Raw genomic sequence first — 23,249 nt, forward strand, 5'->3', positions numbered from 1 at the left:
TAATTATCGCACAACCTCGTGCATTGGTTAAACCTCTGTTCAGAATAGCGCACGCGTAGAATCCTAATCCGAATCTCACTGAGATATTTTTATGGTATGAATGCAAAGGAGATGATAGTATCTTTGTCTCCCACCCCCGTTTTCTGTGTTTCTTCTTGCTGCAGTAAAATTGTGCTCTGTTACCTTCTCACGTAATTCTTACTTAAATATTTCCAGTCAGGCACCAGTTATGTGTAGTTAGGATGTGCAACCGAATAGTTAGATACAATAAATAATCTACGTGAAAGAAAAATTCTGTGGTGTTGATCTTACCCACTTACTCCGATTTCCAATCCTGAATTAATCAAGGTGCTTCATGCACGACATGGAGTGATATTTATCTGGCTACTTAAAGAAATTTGCATAGTTGTAATTAAATTATTAAAGTAAGTAAACTAATAATTTTCCAGCTCCGGTTTTTTCTAAGTGGTTAGGAACGGCTTGGACTGGTGGCGACCCTGAATTTCTGAATTTTTATCATTATTTGTGTGAGAGAAGCAGCTAGAAATGCGAGATAACGTATATGGCTCGATGAGAAACATCGTAAAGATAGTAATAAGTTACAGGGTGCTGGAAGCTTCGGAATCTTGAACAGCAGCTAACATGTTATCATCCGGTCTAAATTTAGTGAGGAGGGAGGGCTTCTCCAACCGAATCTTTTCAGCAGTGCGTGTATCAACGTTTGTTTTGAAGTGGAAGTGCCGGTGACGTGGAACTTACAGCAGCGAAGTCCCTACGCGAGGTTAACGGCGGAACTTCACTAGGACCATAAAGTAGCAACTCGCGCCGCCCCTCAGGAACTTGGTTACGCACAGTGACTGTCACTTAGGGAACGAGGTTCGCTTAAGTTAGCTGGTTACGATGTCCATAAGTGGATTTTAAGACCGTGACACGACGCTGGCAGTTTTTGCATGCAAAACAGATTCCTACTTGTCCTGTGTAAGTCGTATGTATCCGGTACCCACACACCCGCAAATGAGAGAGAATGTTCCGTTTTACCACCATGTCCAAGGACCCAACACCACTATAAACTTGTAAAAGATGTTTTGCGGACCAGCTCTCCCGCCGTATATTCCTTATGAACCCAAACGGAAGCAGCACAGACTTGAGGAAACTCTCACAACTTTGGCCGGGAGGTTAAACACCCTGACACTTGTATGTTGCACCTCCACGTTCATCAGAATAACCGTAGTATTAGAACCATCGCAGTGAGTGAACTGGACTTCTTGTCCGTGCTTCTCTGTCTCGTGATGACTGGGTGTTGTGTGATGTCCTTAGGTTAGTTAGGTTTAAGTAGTTCTAAGTTCTAGGGGACTGATGACCTCAGATGTTAAGTCCCATACTGCTCAGTGCCACTTTTTTCTTGTCCGTGCTGCAAAAGGAGCCTGCCAACCTGAAGCAGGTCTAGAAAATTGACATAAAACACATAAATTCAGAATCGAAGTTTGCCGTGTGAACCCATTTCTGAAGTAAACTTGATCGTCTCTACAAACCAATCATGAATTTCTAACGAACTTGGCTGAACATGTTACGTGGACTTGTCGGCATTAAAACTGACGGTACCTGTTAGTGGCATGTTGCTGGGAGCCATTGACGACGTCATGGTGCAAGACACCGCCGCGTCAAAATCGAGTCACAAATACGAGACGTTGAGAGACAAAGAACGAGCGATGCACAAAAGGACTCGCACGACACTGAAGGGAAGCAAGGAAGCTCTCGCGGGGCCACGGTAGAGGCGGAAACGGGCAGAACCAGCTCGCCTGGCGCATGAAGCGAGATCCCTAGATTATAGCCATGGGCTGCGGTTGTTGATAAAATATCGATATATCTACATTTTTCCAAGAAAAATTGATTTATGTCAGAGATATTCCCTTCCCCACCCCCCCCCCCCTCCCCTCACGCCCGATATATCGACAAATCGATATCAAAATGATAATATCGAGTGCCGATATTTTTATTCTGTATTGCATTTCTTTCGCAATTTTCGGAAAAGATTAGATGTTGTTCTTTCGGAATCGTAGTAGGACATAATTTTACTTTCACTGTGTGAAGGAGTCTTACTACTTTTTGAGCTTTCACCACGTCCAATCAGTCGTGTGAAGTTAGCACCCCTTTTTCGAGAAATATACATTTTTTTCAGAGTTCTTGATAGATATGGCATAGTTCTAGAGTTCTTTGTACAAAATTTCAATAGTTCTGCAGAATTTAGCGAAGAAAACAACAAAATTCGAAAAAATTTTCGTATCGAAAACGTTCTTTGGCAATTTCCGCAAAATGTAAATAAGTACAAGAGTTCTGAGCACAGTTCTGAACAGAGCTCCAAGAGTTCTTTCGAAAATCCAAGTAACGTTTTTTTGTGCAGCTAATAGTTTACGAGATAATTGCATTTTAATGAGAAATTCTTTTCACTTACTGTGAAGTTGGCACCCTTTTTTTCAGAAAGATATATTTTTTTCAGAGTTCTTGATAGATATGGCATAGTTCTAGAGTTCTTTGTACAAAATTTCAATAGTTCTGCAAAATTTAGCGACGTAAACAATATTCGAAAAAATTTTCGTATCGAAAACATTCTTCGTCAATTTTCGCAAATTGTAAATAAGTACAACAGTTCTGAGCACAGTTCTGAACAGAACTCCAAGAGTTCTATCGAAAACCCAATTAACATTTTTTTGTGCAGCTAATAGTTTACGAAATAATTGCAATTTAAGGAGAAAATCTTTTCATTTACTGTGAAGTTGGCACCCTTTTCTTCAGAAATGTATATTTCTTTCACAGTTCTTGACAGGTATACCATAGTTCTAGAGTTATTTGTACAAAGTTTCAATAGTTCTGCAGAATTTAAGGAAGAAAACAACAATACTCGAAAAAATTTTTCTATCGAAATCATTTTTTGTCAATTTTCGCAAAAATTAAACTTGTACAACAGTTCTGAGGACAGTTCTGAACAGAACCCCAAGAGCTCTATCGAAAATCCTAATAACATTTCTCTATGGCGATAATAGTTTGTGATAAATTGATTTAATGTGGGACACACTTTCTCTACAGAAAATATAAATATATTCGTACAACAGTTCTGATGACAGTTCTGGACACCACGTGAAGAGTTCTATCGAAATTCCTAGTAGAATTTTTTAGTGCAGGTAATAGTTTAAGAGGTAATTGCAACTTAATTAAGAACCCCATAAGAGCTCCTACTGTGAAGCTGGCACCCTTTTTTTTCAGAAATATATATTTTTTTCAGAGTTCTTGATAGATAAGCCATAGTTATAGAGTAGTCGGTACAAAATTTCAATAGTTATGCAGAATTTAGCGAAGAAAACAACATTGTATAACAAAGCTGATTCAGGAACCCTTTCCTTTTGATACAATTCTTCCTGTTGCCACAATAAATCACTTGTGCATAGATTCCAACTGTACTGATCATTACAAAAATACAACCATTGACCAGCGGCGCACATTTCTTGCAGCGTTGTACAAAGCATTCGGCTTATCCGCTGTGAAAATACCACACTTAACGCTATTTTAAAATTTACGGTGGATGGCTTCCGTTTATCTACAATGTCAGCATCTATCGAATTATCTTCATGCAAACGTGATGCCTGGATCACTCACTTCCCCTTTTAGGTACGGAGGAAACTAGAGTTCAGTCTTGTGGAAGTCAAAAAAGGAAATGTGGGCAGCCCTTCTTTTACTGATAGCAAACTCTAGAGAAATCTCCACGCTTGTTTTTCTTCATCATGCCAACAAAAGAAAAACTCTCCCTTCATAGCTCTATTATCATTCCAGTACTAGTAAACCAGTTGTCCGCTTTCACATTTCGACCTGACTGATATATAGGTTTACACAGTCACAGAACAACATCAAATTGTTTATTGCTCAGTTGGTAAATCCTTCTGGTTGCAACACAGCGTATATTTCCAAATTGTACAGGTAAAATACTTAATAATCCACACTTAAGAATCCATACTCGTTTGTTTTGATTGATACACATTGGCGAAAACTGTACCTTCCACAGAATCCTTCCAGCTTCTTGCATACTGTAACATTTTCTCCAAGGGTGTAAGATTTGTGGTAGTTGCGTACAAACACAGTAAATATTTCCCGAGTAGCTGTTAGCTTGTCTAATTGTCTCCTTTCATCACGAATAGCGCGACTGTAAAATCTAAGGCTCTCCAGAATAAATTTGAAACGTTTTATGTTCGTTTGCGAGGTGAAATTTTTCAATGCCATCACCATCAGTTCCACACAGATCTTCCAGGCTTTATCTGTTACTTTTGTTAACAACAATTAAAAACAAGAGACTGATGAAGGCTTTCAATTCAATATCATCTATTGATTTTACCCCTCTCTCACGCTGAAATGAGGCTTTGATGCTCTCAAAATTCTGATTGGAATACAAAATTACAATAGACAAATATCGTTATCTATGAGGTAATTACAGCATCACAAATGCTGCTTTGGCTGCACCTATTGGTACAGGTAAATTTCGAATAATGTTATGCTCTTCGGACAATATGCTTCGAATTTCTTCAACATTATCTAGTACTTCCCGCTTAAAATAATAAAATTCCTATAAAATAACGCAACCAGGCGCAGTGTATTAATCTGATATTTGACGTTCAAACAGCGGACACTGACTATTAAACAGTTCAAACAGAATTTAAGTGCAGTTTACACTCTGGATTAGCTTTGTACAACTTACTACGTTGATAAACAAATAAACTAATCGCTGAAATGAAATACGAAAGGGCACAGTGGATAAAAACGAGCAATCGGCTCATATCTCATCAAGAGAGCATTAGCGTCGATACTGAATCATACATACAACAATGAAAGGCACACATGAAGTGTATATTTTTAGAATCAGGAAGAACCAGATGAATTTTATCACGTAAAACAGTAATTGTTTTGAGCTCTTATGACATCCAGGACCCACTAACAGCTAAAAATATGCCCAGGACCTTCATGGATGAAAGTTATGTTGCAACATCACCAGCCGCTAGGATACATAAAAACATGTGCTGTGTGTAACGAATAAATTTGAAATTGATGTCGTTAATATTGTTGCAAACATTTGTTCTAGTTAGAAAGGAAGTGTGGAAGTTTGATGAGTTACACTCCAGCGAGAGATAAAAGTCTTTACAATGTATAGAAATGTAAGTATATTTACTGAATATATCGTACAAACGAACTAAGTAGTATGTTTAAATCCTAATTCAATACATGACTGATAGAGGTGTTATAATGTTGAGGGGATACAGTATTAAAGTTAATAAGTTCGAAATTTGTAAATAAGAACCTCGTTTATTTGGTCCTCAATAATCCGGATTTCCGGTTTATCCGGATTCATATTTTGTGTCCCTTGGTATTTTTCTCTTTTTTTTTTCTTATAACACGAAGATGTGTAGTCGGTGAGGTACATAGGCTGCTTATCACCAGGCCGGTAATTTAGTCTAGTACTGAGTGATAAGGAACTCGGAGTGTGTGAATGACATTGTTTCTCAAGTATTGTACATTAATATAACGGTGTATTGATGCCCATCAAGTAAGTTGCATAGTAACCACGCCAACAGCACTCCACCACAGCTCATTGTACCTCTGGTGCGATTCTCGACAGGTGTGACACCGTCTGGTTAGTGGCGCGTGTGAATGTATCTGCTCTCTCAGCCATCTGTTTGTTTTGCACTGAGGAGCCATCTCTCCTTGAATCATCTAAGCGTGCACATCCCACGCTTCCACCTACAGCTACTACAGTCAGTCTTAAGAAGGTGTACTGGCATTTGTATAGTGCTGAACATTTAGACTTTTTGTATTTAGTAGAATATACATCCGGTTTTCGATTTTCGGTTTTCCAAAATAAAAGTGAGAATTTACGATCGTACTCATAGCTGTACTTCCAGCAGTACTTCATCTCCTGCGTTCCCAATTTCGTAGAAGTTGTCTTACGAAAATTGCAGAAGAAGCACTCCTGTACGAAAGGATATTGTGACGATATTCTTTCGTCACAGCCTGGGGTTAGAGACCCGGTCCGGCACACAGTTTTTATCTGCCAGTAAGTTTCACATCGGCGCACACCCACTGCAGAGTGAACACACAATCTATTTCATAATCTACTGGCACCATAAAAATGTTATGAGGGTTTTTAAAAGAACTCTTTCGGTGCTGTCCAGAACTGGCAGCAAAAGGGTTGTGCCAATTTATTATAATGTAGACCAAGTGGGTCTCTCGAAAATGCTATTATCTCATTAACTTTTATCCCCACAAAAAATGTTATTACAGTTTTCGTATTAAGAAATGCCGTCGGATCTTTTGTACGAATTTATTACTTTTACATGACAAAAGTGAGTCCCACATTAATTACCTCATATAATGTCATCGTCACAAATAGTGTTATTATAGTTTTTGGTAGAACTCTGTGGGTGATATTCAGAACTGTCATCAGAACTATTCTACGAATTTTGCTATATTAGATAAAGTGAGTATCAGATTAAAACAATTATTGTATAAACTATTATCGCCACAAAAATATTCTTATCATTTTCAAAGCAACTCTTCCGGTGCTATCCAGAACTGCCAACAGAACTGTTATACAAATTTATTTTTTCCAAACTGACAAATAATTTTTTACCATACCAAAATTTTGCCGAGTTATTGTTTTCTTCCCGAAATTCTGTAGAACTATTCGTGTTTTGAGCAGGGAAATCTAGAACTATTGCATATATATCAAGAACTGTGAAAAAAATTTATATTTATCGTAAAAGGGGTTCAAACTTCACGGGAAATGCTCATAAGCATTCCTTAATAATGGCAGTTACTACGTAAACAATTACCTGCACAGAATATGTTACTAGTTTTTTCGATAGAACTCTTACAATGCTATCCAGAGCTGGCATCAGAGCATACGAACAGGCATAATTTTTTTTTTTTTGAGTAAGAGTGCCCCACAATTAATCAATTACCATACGAACTGTTACAACCACAAAAAATGTTATTATGATTATAGATAGAAGTCTTGACGTGTTAACCAGAACTGTTCATCAAAACTGTTGAACGAATTTACTTTTTCTGTGCAGAGAGTGGGTCTAACATCAAAGCAGTTACCGTATAAACAATCATCGCCACAAAAAGATGTTATTAGGATTTTCGATAGAGCTCTTGGTGTTCTGTTCAGAACTGTTGTACGAATTTACTTTTTGCGAAAATTGACAAAGAATGTAGTCGATACGAAAAATTTTTCGAGTATTGTTGTTTTTTTCGCTAAATTCTGCAGGACTATTCAAATTTTGTACAAATAACACTAGAACTATGAGATTTCATTAAAGAACTCTGAAAACATATATATATATATATATATATATATATATATATATATATATATATATATATATATTTCTGAAGAAAAGGATTCCAACTTCACAGTAAGTGAAGAGGTTCCCTAATTAAATTGCAATTATATCGTAACGTGTAAGCTGCACAAAAAATTGTAATCAGGATATTCGATAGAACTATTGGGGTTCTGTTCAGAACTGCCCTCAGAACTGTTGTCCGAATTTACTTATTGCGAAAATTAATAACGAATGTATGCTATACGAAATTTTTTTCGAGTATTGTTGTTTTCTTCGTTAAATTCTGCAGAACTATTGAAATTTTGTACAAAGAACTCTAGAACTATGCCATATCTATCAAGAAATCTGAAAATAATACACATTTCTGAAAAAAAGGGTGCCAACTTCACAGTAAGTGAAAAGATTTTCTCCTTAAATTGCAATTATCTCGTAAACTATTAGCTGCACAAAAAAATGTTACTGGGGTTTTCGATAGAACTCTTGGAGTTCTGTTCAGAACTGTGCTCAGAACTGTTGTACTTATTTACAATTTGCGAAAATTGACGAAGAATGTTTTCGATACGAAAATTTTTTCGAATATTGTTTTCGTCGCTAAATTCTGCAGAACTATTGAAAATTTGTACAAAGAACTCTAGAACTATGCCATATCTATCAAGAAATCTGAAAAAAATATATATTTCTAAAAAAAAGGGTGCCAACTTCACAGTAAGTGAAAAGATTGTCTCATTAAAATGCAATTATCTCGTAAACTATTAGCTGCACAAAAAAATGTTACTTGGATTTTCGAAAGAACTCTTGGAGCTCTGTTCAGAACTGTGCTCAGAACTCTTGTACTTATTTACATTTTGCGGAAATTGCCAAAGAACGTTTTCGATACGAAAATTTTTTCGAATTTTGTTGTTTTCTTCGCTAAATTCTGCAGAACTATTGAAATTTTGTAAAAAGAACTCTAGAACTATGCCATATCTATCAAGAACTCTGAAAAAAAAATATATTTCTGAAAAAAAGGGTGCCAACTTCACAGTAAGTGAAAAGATTTTCTCATTAAAATGCAATTATCTCGTAAACTATTAGTTGCACAAAAAAACGTTACTTGGATTTTCGAAAGTACTCTTGGAGCTCTGTCCAGAACTGTGCTCAGAACTCTTGTACTTATTTACATTTTGCGGAAATTGTCAAAGAACGTTTTCGATACGAAAATTTTTTCGAATTTTGTTGTTTTCTTCGCTAAATTCTGCAGAACTATTGAAATTTTGTACAAAGAACTCTAGAACTATGGCATATCTATCAAGAACTCTGAAAAAAATGTATATTTCTCGAAAAAGGGGTGCTAACTTCACACGACTCGTCCAATCTGTTTCAGTGACTGTGTGCAGCTGTTATATGTGGCACAAAAGAAGAAGTCCGAAGGCACTGGGAGGAGGAGGGGGTGGATGGTGGTATGAATGGAATAACAAGTTTTCCGATATTAGGAAACAACAAAAAAAAAATGGTTCAAATGGCTCTGAGCACTATGGGACTTAACATCTGTGGTCATCAGTCCCCTAGAACTTACAACTACTTAAACCTAACTAACCTAAGGACATCACACACATCCATGCCCGAGGCAGGATTCGAACCTGCGACAGTAGCAGTCGCGCGGTTGCGGACTGAGCGCCTTAACCGCAAGACCACCGCGGCCGGATAGGAAACAACACACCTGTTGCGTAAAAAAAAAAAAAAAAAAACGCATCTAGTGTACTATTTCTTCACATCGACATTCCTCAAAAACAGTTACTTAAAATGATGAAAAAAAAATCTAAATGACAAGAGTGGTCATTGTGGTGGGCGGAGATGTGTGACGGGAAATGCTGATGTAATCGTCGCACGGCGCTACCAAGTGAAACTGCAACGCTTAGCTTCACCGCGCAATTTTGACCCTACAACTGCAATGTCGCTGGCGTTTGCAGATACGAAGAAACCAGGGAAGTCACAGTGAAGTGCTTCGGACAAACCCGATACGTGACGAAACCGAACGACGGGGCCGTCAGACACCTTGCATGCAGTTACCCTTGTTAGCAAAGTGGTTATTGCCAAGCTCGAGCGTGCATCGTTTTCCTTTCACTTCTTGTTCTAAGAGGATAGGCAAGCTGCTAGTTTGTTGATTTACGGAGTATCTAATAATACATCAGTAATTAAATATACAGCTCTAAAGCCGGCAGAATATTTAGTGTGCAGCCGAAATTTTTGTAGGCGGGTACGTCGATATTACTTCCGACAATATATCCGTATATCGATACTTTTTCCGGTATGTCGAGAGCTGATAATCATACTTCTTTTAAATATCGATGTATCGGATTTCGGATATTCTTAAAAATATCAACATTGCTAGCATGGGCCAGAGCATTGTATGGAACTTAATAATGGATTCCAAAACGAATTTACGTTCTACAGTGTGTTTGCGCTTGTATGTAACTTTCTGGCAGATTGAAACTGTGTGCCGGATCGGGACTTCAATCTGGGTTCTCTGCCTAATGGACCATGGAAAAACTGGAAAATCTGAGAATCGAAGTTGTGTGATGGCATAAGAAGATGTTGAAAATTAGATGGAAGAAGTTCTCCGCGCAGTCTACGAGGAGAGAAAAATGTGAAAACATTTTCAAGAAGTATGGACAGGTTGACAGGACATGTGTAAAGACATCAAGGATTAACTTTCAGGCTACTTGAGGGATATGTAGGCGAAGGCAAAGATTGAAATATTATACATCCAACAAATAATTATGGACGTTGGTTGCAAGTGCTACTCTGAGATGAAGAGGTTGGTACAGGATAGTAATACGTGGCGGGCCACATCAAACCAGAGCACTAATTATAACCAAAAAAGGGCTTAACATACAGTATGAGGCTTTTCTCTATTCCACATCACTGATCATACCAGTAGAGGTCTTCAGTTGAAGAAAACTGTATTTTCCTGGTCTAATTCTGGTTGCCTCCGCCATATTGTGTTTAAAATAGAAAGGTTTTTCCCATCTTTTGTCGAATAATGCACAATGTTTGTATACAGAAGAAACTGTTATCATCGGTGCCGCTAGTGTTCATCTCTTAGTTTTGTTTATTCTTAATCCATATCGTCCCGATAATCTATATCCTTTTGAACAGGAGAAGGATTAGGATTTAACGTCCCATCGGCGACTAAGTAATTAGCGAGTGAGGAAGTATGGAGGAGGACATTAGCTATGTACTTTACAAATCATTCATCTCGGCAGCAGCCTAAAGCGATTTAAGTATACCACGGACAATCTAAACTTGGCTGACAAGACTCGGATTTAAAGCACCGTCCTTCCATATACGAATCTAGAGTCTTACACGAATGCCACCGCGATCGATGTAGTCACAAACGCTACGTTGTTTGCAAATGCTTAACCGTCTGACTTAGAGTTTTTTTATTATTCAGAAATTTTCTTTCATTCGTTTATTCGATACACAATTTCAATAATAGCCCTAATAAATAATAACCACACTTTTCTTGAAGTGAACTTGTCTGTCTTGATTTTTCACTTTCATTACGTTCATTTAAACATTTTACTTACGCTGTAGCTTACCCATCTGTCGTTGTACTTTATCTTTTATCAAAAATTTGAAGCCTGTTGCACATTACACTGTCTATGGTTTTCTCTCAGGCCATACAGTCTGTGAATGGAGGTCTTTTTTTATTCTTCTTTTCGTTAGTAATGCTTAATAACGTAGTATTTTGAAGTAACAGCCTGGTGGAAATGATGATTTATGCAGTGGTGCCCACCTACACGAAGTCAAACAGGAATTGCTTTTAAAACGTAGATACATTCATCCAGTGTCTTTCTAGCTCTTCCTGTCTGTGCATGTGTCATTTCTTTTGGGCTCCTACGTACAAACGAGGAAAGTCACATATTTAATCGTTAAATTTCTCATTTCACTGTTACTGCTCTCATTTGACTGTTACGATGTTGTGCAAAATGTGGTAGCATGCTTTCTGTTTTGCGGAAAGGTCTTCCAGTTCCTATACCTCCCTCCTATACCTCCCACTGATTTCACTAAATCCGAAGAATAACGTCGACTTAACTGACTTGTTCGAGCACGTATTGTTCCGTTTAGTTCTGACCGCTTTACACAATCATCTGTTTTCTCCATATCAATCTTGTGAAGCCTCCGACTATTTCTCTGATAACACTTCACAACATGTACCTTAACTTACATTCTCTAAAGGGACACGATGCTGCTAAGGTTCAGTAAGATAACATAGTTCGTTTCGACGTTAAAAACTGGCTATTAAGAGAGTGAAATGCCTTGTTGGCAGGTCAATAAATTAAAATAACGAACTGCGATATGCTTGACACACGAGATCTATTACTTCACCAGTATCACAGGTTTTCTTCTAATTTTTTTACATCTTTCATTCCCTAGTCGTGACAGCAAGGTGGGCTATTGAACAGTACTAAAAAAAATAACTGTGTTCTTTGCTAGCGCGTGTCGAGAAGACAGTTTTGAGTTCATCCTAGTAGTCTACGGTAGTCGCTATATGCTTCATAGGTTAGTTAGGTTTAAGTAGTTCTAAGTTCTAGGGGACTGATTACCATAGATGTTAAGTCCCATAGTGCTCAGAGCCATTTGCACCATTTCATATGCTTCATAAATAAGTGGCACTTTTCTAAATCAGTAATTTTAGCAGACGACCTTATTCGCCTTTGATGTCCAGTTTCAAAACAACATGAGGGACTGATACTTTCACCATGAAGCTCACAAGGGCAGTGATTTTCGACGGTATGATGTCTGTTCACTACTAATGTACGAGGGTTGGAACTTAAATAGTGGCAACTATTTATTCATAACCGGTACAAAAGAGTTACATGTTTGCACCTGTTACTGTCCTTCAAAGCAGTCACCAGCGTTGTGTCGAAGCCTTTGCCAGCGATGTGGAAGTCCTAGTATACCGTTAGCAGAGCCCGTTCTGTTGATGGTGTGAGTGGAGCTGTCTAAAGCTATGGTGATCCTCGTTTACGGCTGTGATGATGTTATCCTAACGCATTACGTTCCTCCACGGCAGACCGTCAATGCACAGAATTACTGTTCATTTTTGGAGTATCACCTGCGACCAGCTTTCCGAAAGAAGCGGCGACACTTTCTGCGCAAGCCACCCATCACTTTGAACGACAATGCGATGGCGCATACAGCTCAAGCTGTGGCTGCTCTGTTCGGACGATGGGACTTGGAAGTACTGAACCATCCACTATACTCCACGGACTTAAGTCCTTGTGACTTTGATTTGATTCCAAAGATGAAGGAACCACTTCGTGACATTCGCTTCAGAACTGTTCCAAAGATTCGAATCGCAGTAGGCCACTCCATTTGCACCATCAACAGAACAGGCCCTGCTAACGGTGTAACACGCCTTCCACATCGCTGGCACCGGATTCTACACAACGCTGGTGACTACTTTGAAGGATACTAACAGGTGCATACATGTAACTCTTTTGTGTCGGTTGTGAATAAATATTCGCCACCATTTAAGTTCCAACACTCGTGATTTGCAGTCATTGCAAGCGTTAGAGTTACGATTTCTAAGCGACAAGAAAAAGCGATGGAAAGTCCACAGGAGAAAAGTAACCTGCCGACTGTCTGCATGAGCCGTGGAGGGCAATAAACGGCATTTAGCAATATTAATGTCCTTACTATTACACTTAACAAGGAACGCCACGTTTCTCCCTCAATCAAGTTGAAATATAATAGACTTCGGCTTCATCTGCATCTATACTCTGCAAGCCACCTTTCTTCTGCTAGCACTACCGTACCCTCTCTACATCTACATCTAAATTTAAATACATGCTCCACAAGCCAACGAACGGGACGTGGCGGAGGGTGCCGTGTACCACAACATTTCTGTTCCACTCAGAAATAGAGCGAGGAAAAAACTACTGCCTCTATGCCTCCGTAAAAGTCCTAATCTCTCTAACCTTATTTCCATGGTCCTTAAGCGAAATGTGCGTTGGCGGCAGTAGAATTGTTCTGCAATCAGCCTCAAACGTCGGTACTCTAAATGTTCTCAACGGTGCCCGTCGAAAGGGACATCGCCTTCCCTCCATTGATCCAATTTTAATTCCCGAAGCAGCTCTGTAATACTCCCCCCCCCCCCCCCCGCCCCACGCTCTTTGTTTTACCCATGAACCACACGGGCTTAAAGCCTCCTTAGCACTTATAATACCTCTTATCGGAACGTACGCTTTCGGAACTTTAACAGTAACCCTCTCGTGATCCACAACGCCATTCTTATAGCGTGTCTGCCATTGCAGTTAGCTGAGGATCTACGAAATGCTTTCGCGCTCACAAAGCGAACCCGGGAGGAAATGTACAGCTCCTCGTTAGATAGCCTATATCCCTGGTCTTAAGCCAGCGTAGTAAGCATCCAACAGACTAGAAGTAATCAAGAACTGGTCGAGCGAGTGTTTTGCAGGCCACTTCTCTCCTGGCTGAATTACTTTTCCTTGTCCTTACAGTGAACCTGAACTTGGCATCTGTATGCCCGCAACTAGTTACGAGTGGTAATTCTATTCTGAATCGCTCCGGATAGTTAAACTTTGTTAGTTAATTTTTAATTGTTCCTATTTCCAGCGCTTTATCGCCAAACGTTAAACCGAACATCGCTGGATCTCTTCGCCTATTCATGTGCAGTGCGTTAGAATTACACGGTTCAGTCACATTAATGTGACAACAGCATATGTTGGAGAGTAAACGTGCATTAACCACTCGCTGATGGCAGGTGGCAGCCATTCGAATTGTAAGTAGGCTGTTTAGGTTTTTATGTTGGTAACGTCACGTAGCGCTCTGTATGAAAATCACTGACTGCGGATCAGAAGATTCCAGGTCCGAATTCTGGCAAGGTCGACATATGAAACATCCCCTTAGAAAAATTTATGAATTACTGTGCTGGTAAACCTCTTACGTTATTTGATTTTCAAACAGCTGAGCAAAACTGAACGTACTCAGACACTTCTCTCTTTACTTATTCTGATCAACACTAAACTGACACACAATATTTTTAGCGCAACGCACTCTGTCTTTCAATAATCCCTACAAAAGAATGGCCCTGACTGACAATAACCTATACCCTTCATGAATCACTTACCTCACAAAAATCTTCGTTACTCGAACTACAGCAATACAGCGAGCGCCAATACTACCAGCTAAATAAAAGATTCTAACTACTGAGGGCACTAACTACTGATAGCCATAGTTAGCAAATGAAAGATTTTGATGGAGAACAAACAATGTATTTACCTTAATAGTGTTCAAAAGACATAATATATATATCAGTTCATGACATCCGGTCTTACAAATTTCGTTTTTCTGACGGACACACGTCCAGATCGTCCGCTCTCAAAACTCTGCCATCTCTCTCCCCACATCCACCACTCCTGGCGGCTCACATTATAAAGGCTCCTTTGAAAAAAAAAATTGTTTACTGCTACTACTAGGCTAATTACTGTTTAGCTCTACAGGACCTTTATACTGAAATGTTTCACACACCACCTTGTATTGTCTTTCTATGTGTGTGAGTAACTGTATTTTCACTGTTGTGGGTAAACACATACAGCGTACACAGGGCGATGTGTGAAACTGATGGTGATTACACGCTTCCGCTGTTGTAGAAATCTGCTCCAGATGCTGCAGATACCTTGTTGAGCTGAAAGTGGTAACCAAAGTACGGAGAAATATTCTTCGAGGCTCTGTTGCATAGCAATCAGATTGCTTTCAGTTCTGAGAAATGTCCAGGCACTATTGTGGATTTGAATGATCCATGAAGTGACTTCTTTTCCGAAGAAAACATCGAACTCTTTCACTAGAACGGAACGCTCCCGTCGGAACTGCTCTCAAGCTGATATTTATTATTAAATCACAATAGAAGTATACGCTGGGTGTAGAATATCACGTACCTTCTTGAAATGAACAATATTTTATTGTTCTATTAACTGATTTCCTTCCATATACACATATATTTTACAATGTGAATCAAAAACTCGCAATGACGTCGGTTTCTACATCACAAGAATGGCTCTCCTCTTGTAAAATTACTCTTAAGAAGAACAAAAGCTCTATATCCTAAGAATAATTATGTGAGCGCTGATAGCCACAGAGTAATAAACAATATCTTTGTCTCTCTCTCTCTCTCTCTCTCTCTCTCGCACTGTCACAGCAAGTTACGCTGCCAGATACATCATAACCTCCAACTGAACAACGCAATGCGCTGTTCACATCCAACTGCCGAACACTACAATAGCAAATATTCCAACAATGCCAACCAGCCACAGATTGCACACAGCACAGTCAGTGATTTTCATACAGAGCGCTACGTGGAGTTACCAACATAAAAAACAGAACAACCTACTTACACAATGCGTGTCTGGGGGCGCGAAAGACAGTGCACTGCGTAATGCACTGACGTCCAGGAGAGCATGATCATTGGCTTTCGGGCCAACTGTGGAAGAATTTTCGAAACAGCTGAGTCTGTAAGCTATTCGCATGCTGCCTGACAAAATGGCGCTATCCAAAATTTTGCACCGAAGCAACTATGGTGCTCCACTGGCCATAGATGACAACGGTGAACGACGAGTGAGGTGACGCGTACTAGGGAATGGAAGTACACCTGTTGAGCTATTGACGGCCAAAATAAATGAAGGGGCTACTAACACCGTCGAATCAACTATCACTCAGTAAACATTGTTGCGTACAGAGCTCCGCAGCAGGCCCCTGGTTCATGGAACCTAAGCTGACTGCTCTTCATCGGAGACGAAGACTGGAATTTGCATGCCAGTACCGCAGTTGGACATCACAAATGGTGACAGGTGGCCCTTTCAGAGGATAGGTGGCATTTTCAGACGACAGATGACTGTTGGTGTTTACAGCCCAGCAACATTCTTTGGAAGGGTCCATACCGGAAGAAGGTGCATTGTGGCTTGAAAATGTTTTGTTGGCATTCCCTCTATTATCTTGTCATTGTGGAAGGTACAATGTATCAATAGAAGGACACACCTATCCTTGTAGACACCATGTCTGCCCCTGCATGCAGTATGTTTCTACTCAGCATGATGCCATCTACCAGCAGGACAACGTAACGTGTCACACAGATCGCAGTGTACGTGCATGGATCGAAGAGCACCAAGATGTGTTCACTGGACTCACCTGGCCACCAAACTCCCCAGATTTAAATCCAATCGTGAATCTGTAGACCAAATCAATAGGGCTGTTTGTGTCATGGATCCTCGACCTAGAGCCTCTGCACAGATGGACACGGCACTAGAGTTGACATGGCTCTACACCTCTGTCGGTGCTTTCCAGAACCTCGTTTGGCTCTCTTCGTGCATCTACATCTACGTCTACATGATTACTCTGCAATTCACATTTAAGTGCTTGGCAGAGGGTTCATCGAACCGCAATCATACTATCTCTCCACTCCCGAACACCGCGCGGGAAAAACGAACATCTAAACCTTTCTGTTCGAGCTCTGATTTCTCTTATTTTATTTTGATGATCATTCCTACCTATGTAGGTTGGGCTCAACAAAATATTTTCGCATTCGGAAGAGAAAGTTGGTGACTGAAATTTCGTAAATGCATCTCGCCACGACGAAAAACGTCTTTGTTTTAATGACTTCCATCCCAACTGGCGTATCAAATCTGCCACACTCTCTCCCCTGTTACGTGATAACACAAAACGAGCTGCCCTTTTTTGCACACTTTCGATGTCCTCCGTCAATCCCACCTTGTAAGGATCCCACACAGCGCAGCAATATTCTAACAGAGGACGAATGAGTGTAGAGTAAGCTGTCTCTCTAGTGGACTTGTTGCATCTTCTTAGTGTCATGCCAATGAAACGCAACCTTTGGCTTGCCTTCCCCACAATATTATCTATGTGGTCTTTCCAACTGAAGTTGTTCGTAATTTTAACACCCAGGTACTTAGTTGAACTGACAGCCTTCAGAATTGTACTATTTATCGAGTAATCGAATTCCAACGGATTTCTATTGGAACTCATGTGGATCACCTCACACTTTTCGTTATTTAGCGTCAACTGCCACATGCCACACCATACAGCAATCTTTTCTAAATCACTTTGCAACTGATACTGGTCTTCGGATGACCTTACTAGACGGTAAATTACAGCATCATCTGCGGTCAGATTTCCAAAAGGTGTTTATTTTGGCTCTTGACAGTTGTCCACAATAATGCGACTCGACAGTGTAGAGGGTGTGATTCAAAAGTTTCAAGACTTAACTCGAAACTAGAAATTTATTGGACATTTAAGTTCAGCGGACTAAAATTCTTCAAAATATGATCCTTTAGTATCAACACAGCGCTGCAAGCGCGTCTTCCACTGTTCGTAGCCCTTCTGGAAGGCCTCGGGCGTCCTGCTGACAAGGGCTCTCGTCGAAGCCTACTGGATGGCGTCGATGGAGTCGAGTCGCTTCTCTTGATTTGGGGGAAGAGGAAAAAGTCACTTGGAGCTGTAGGGTGGCTGCGGCGATGTTGTCACGTTGAACTTGATCAAAATTTCGGCGGCGGGGCGCGACGTGTGAGCAGGCGCGTTGTCGTGGTGGAGAATCCAATCGCTCTTGACCGCCAGTCGGACACGGCGAACTCGATCCCTCAAGTGGCGGAGCACTCACACTAAGACGACGGTCATTGTTTAAAAGTTCCCGTACTCTCTCCACATTTTGATCCGTTCGGCTTGATGATGGCGTCCCAGAGTGGTCGTCGTCTTCAACATTCCCGCGGTCATCTTTGAAATGTATGTGCCACATGAAAACCATTGCACGGGACATGGATTCTTCCTTAAAGGCCTCTTGAACCATACCGAGAGTCTCCGTAGCTCTTTTGTTCAGTCGCACGCAAAACTTAATCGCATAACGCTGCTCCAAGTGAAGCTCCATTTCCGCCTCTCCCGCTTTTCGATCGAGGTCAATGACACACATTCAAGCTGCAAGCGATGCGCACTCTCCAGGGTTCCGGAGGCAACTGAGGAATCGTTAGCGCTAGGATTTCACTCGGAACAAGTCCCGCCCACTGACCCCTCTGGAGGAAGTCCTGCCCATTCACCCCCGGTTTCCGCGGTCTTTATTCGGCGCCTGGGCATCGTTTCAGTTGACCCGCGTGGTTTACCGCGTTCGGCTGCACTTGGAGTGAATGTGAAATTAATATCTTGCTAGGCCTTAAATTTTACCAGACAGTTAAAAGACACTTTACAAAAAACGTGCGCAATTGGCATCAGCTGTCCCAGGTACTTCCACAGCAAACATAAGAGAAAACAATTTAGCATTGAATTCTTTAAATACGAGAACTCAGCATTCAGATGAATAGCGTATGAAAAAACATACTTCTATGTGAGAAAAAGCACCCAAAGCTAAAACAGGAAAAACCTACCCTCAAAGAATAATTTGCTTGGATAAAGAGGAACCACAGTATACTTGACACTTAAGTTTCAGAACTCAGCATATGTGAAACAAGAACCAATGTTCACTATACATCCAAAGGGCATCAAAATTACTTTGTTCTTGCTAGATCGATCCAAGCTGTTTTTGCGTGTTATTGACTGAATAGTTTTGCTGAAAAAATTTAGGGGTGGAGAAGAAGTAGCACAGCATGAAGGACGTTTTACAGCCGTGAAACACTGCAGCATTTATTTCCTCCATAACTGCTGTGTAACAAACATACTCATCCTCATAATTATTTTTAAAAATGATTTGAATGACATTTACGAAATTGCCGGCCGCGGTGGTCTCGCGGTTCTAGGAGCGCAGTCTGGAACCGTGCGACTGCTACGGTCGCAGGTTCGAATCCTGCCTCGGGCATGGATGTGTGTGATGTCCTTAGGTTAGTTAGGTTTAAGTAGTTCTAAGTTCTATGGGACTGATAACCACAGCAGTTGAGTCCCACAGTGCTCAGAGCCATTCGAATCATTAGAACATTTACGAAATTAATAAATCTTTTAGTTAAAAACAGACAGGACAAAGAATAACGATAGATTATTTTCCTGAGATGTTTGCAACAGCATATAGGACACAGAAACAGCCACAATTCTTTATAACCTCGTTTATAACGTGCCGGTATGGCATTGGAAGAATTTACAAATTAAAATTCACCCATTACCCATGCAAATACTAACGAAATATGTCATATAAGCAAATATCTTACTGCTTTCATTAGGCATTTCTACTTTATGGCATTCTTATATTCTTTAATTTTCGTCAGCTACTATGAGGGCCTACATAAACAAAACGACTTTGACTTATTTCTATATAATTTTGATTTTAGACAACACAGTTATTCGACTGCATCCGTGGCTTTACTACCGACATGATAGATTCAAGACCATTGTTTTCGCGTTGTACATTTACTTTGCTGTTTCCGTCAAATAAACGTATTATAATACGTGAATTACTTAATGAAAATTTGTCCTTATTGTCTTTACATAATATCACGCTATTTTTTGTTTTCTATTGCTGGCGATGCTTTCAATTCTCAATAAATATTTTTATTTCTTTAGTAATGTACATTCATATTATGCTACTATCCAGAAAAACTTAAATGTATCATTACTAAATTGCATCACAGTCTAACATATGTTGGACTGTGACGATAACAACTCTGATGTAGCTTCTTCCAGTTTGCGGAACTGGCGGCTGTTTAGGGGAGGGCCTTACACTATGGATAGGCGTGGAGGGGAGTGAATGGGCGGGACTTGTTCCGGGTGAAATCCTAGCGCTAAGAGCACGTAGGCAACTGCCGCAGCGTCAGTTCGTTCCCTGAGACTCCCCACTACTTCCCCCCACCCGGCGGAACCAGTCCGCGCACGCTCCCCTACTCAGAAATGAATCAGTCTTGAAACTTACGAATCACACTTTGTATTTATGTTAAAGAGTCAAGTTCTGCCCGTACAGGGGTCCCCGATCGTCTGCTGATCTTCCCGCATATCGGTGCAGTCTTTTGGTGTTACAACCCCATTATAAACAACAGCATCCTCTGCAAAAGGCCTCACGAAACTTTCGACGTTATCTGCTACATACACACTGATAAGCCAAAACGTTATGATCACTACCCACCGATATGTTGGATGCCGCCTGGTACCGTTGCGGGCACGTGATGTGCTAACAAAAGTACGTCAGCGGAGCAGACACGGACATGAGATCACCCTAGCGAAGGTATGGGCTTAAGCGACTTTGACAAACACCGGATTATTACTACGCAGTGCTTGTGAACAAGTATCTGGAAAACGGCGGAAGCTGGTCGAAAGAAAATGATAGAAGGACAGTGAAACTACCACTAGGCACTGAATGGTTGGACGTCACGAATCTTCACAAAACGTGGGGTTCGGAAGCTTGTTTAACTCTGTAAAGTGGGATAGATGGTGATCTATCCCATCTCTGGCGAAAGAGCAAAAAAAAAAAAAAAAAATGGCTCTGAGCACTACGGGACTTAACATCTGAGGTCATCAGTCCCTTAGAACTCAGAACTGCTTAAACCTAACTAACCAAGGACATCACACACATCCATGCCCGAGGCAGGATTCGAACCTGCGACCGTAGCGGTCGCGCGGATCCAGACTGAAGCGTGTAGAACCGCTCGGCCACACCGGCCGCCGCGGAAGAGCACATTGCTGGTGCAACACTAGTGTTTCGCACCACATCGTTCGTCGTACATTGTTGAACATGGAGCTCCGCAGCATACCAACCCTACGTAATCACATGTTGACTCAACAACATCGTCAATTACATGGGAATATCGGGATTCGAATGAATGGAAACATGTTCTGCTCTTCGGGTGAATCGCACTTTTGTTACACTAGGTCTATGGTCGTCTGCACAAGCGTCGTCATCAACGGCGACTCGAAAAGTGCAGCGTGTAGCGGACACAGGCTGGTAGGAGCAGTATTATAATATGGAAGAAGTTCTCCTGCCTCGCATTCGGGAGGACGACGGTTCAACCCCGCGTCCGGCCATCCTGATTTAGGCTTTCCGTGATTTCCCTAAATCGCTCCAGGAAAATGCCAGGATGGTTCCTTTGAAAGGGCACGGGCGACTTCCTTAACCATCCTTTCCTAATCCGACGAGTCCGATGACCTCGCTGTCTGGTCTCCTCCCACACAGCAACCCAAGCCAACCAACGTTCTCCTGCACTTGCACAGGACCTGCCGCAGCAATCGAAGACACGCTCACAGCTGCAAACCACCTGCATCCCTTCATGCGTAATGTCTTTACCAGACGGTGGTGTCATCCTTCACCAGTATTGAAACTTCTTTATTTAAATGTGTGTGTCTCTACTTAAATTGCAGAATGACTGAGAAGATGAAACTTCTACGTTATTTGATTCTGAAATAGCTGAGTAAAACTGAACGTACTGAGCCAACTTTCTCTTTACTTTTTCTTATCATGTCAACACTGACCCACAATACTCTAGCGCAACGCAATCTGACTACTCGAAAAAGTTACAGCCTGACTTCAAATAATTAATTCAAAAGAATGGCCCTGACTAAAAAGAAATCTTAACAATAACCTACACATTTCATTAAGCACTTACCTCACAAAAATCTTCATTACGCGAACTACTGCAATACAGCGAGCGTCAGTACTGCCAGCTAAATAAAAGATTCTAACTACTAAACCCACTAACTACTAATAGGCATGTGGTTAGAAAAGGAAAGATTTGGTTGCAAACCAAATAATGTATTTTTTTACCTTAATAATGTGACATCCAGTTCAGACACGAATATAAATCGTCATTGACATCTAGTACAAAGGTATATAATCATGAATAATATTCAGTCTCCAAGTCGAAAATGTACAGATCGTTGGCCTACGCTAACACTTCAGACCCCTACCCTCCATCAATGATAACTTCTCACATCTAACATCCATCACTGCTGGCTGTTCACCTCCAACTGCCCAACAGTAATTTCCTCATTACTGGCGACTAACTACCAACTGCCCAACAGTACTGGCGATTAACTTCCAAGGACGAATCCGACCAGTCACAGAGACTCTTACAAAGAAAGCGCAGTCAGAGATCCAATGCAAAGCGCTACACAGCGCTGCCAACACAGAAGCAGCCCACTTAAACAGTATAAATGACCGTGTCTAGGAGCCAGAACCATGCTACATGGCTTTGAGGAGCATCGTAGTAAACTCACGTTGATGTCTCGGCGATCAAATTCGTCTAATATAAATCCTGTGGGATAAATCTGTGTCGCTATTGGGCGGCAATAATGCGTACGCAAATGAGCGGCCCGTTATTTACACGAATTACGTGACCTGTGCCTAGACATATAATGTCCCATACACATACTGCCACGTATCTCCACAAACCTACCAGCTAACAGTCGGGTCGCCGATACGCAGAATAAGTGACGTATTTCGTTCCAAAGATGGAAAAACAAGCTGTTAAGCAGGTAGACATAGTATTTTGGCTCATCAGTGTATATTGTAAACGGTAATGGCCCTCTAACGATCCAATGTGAAACTGCTTCTATGTCTGTCGATTTTCTTATGTTAATAAAGACATGTTAAGTTGTCTTTGCCATTGAATGCTGGGTCCAGTTCCAAATCAGGTCCTTTAATCAGCTACGTTCGCTAAAGACAGGGCAGAACTGTATAAGTGGCTTCGAGCAGTCAAGGAATACAGCATCAAGTTGGTAGCTAATGTGTACGATCTAACGGGGCAGCAGATTGGGGTGAGTTTCAAAGACTTTCGTCTAGAGAAGATTTTAATTCCCTAAAAAGGTTATAATGTGTGAGCATCAAAAGGGTTCCATAAATCTTCACAATTAACTACATGATAAATGCAATGATTGACTGCTTTGTCGGTC

Source organism: Schistocerca americana, chromosome 6 (genome assembly GCF_021461395.2).
Source record: "Schistocerca americana isolate TAMUIC-IGC-003095 chromosome 6, iqSchAmer2.1, whole genome shotgun sequence".
In the NCBI taxonomy this organism is placed as follows: domain Eukaryota; kingdom Metazoa; phylum Arthropoda; class Insecta; order Orthoptera; family Acrididae; genus Schistocerca; species Schistocerca americana.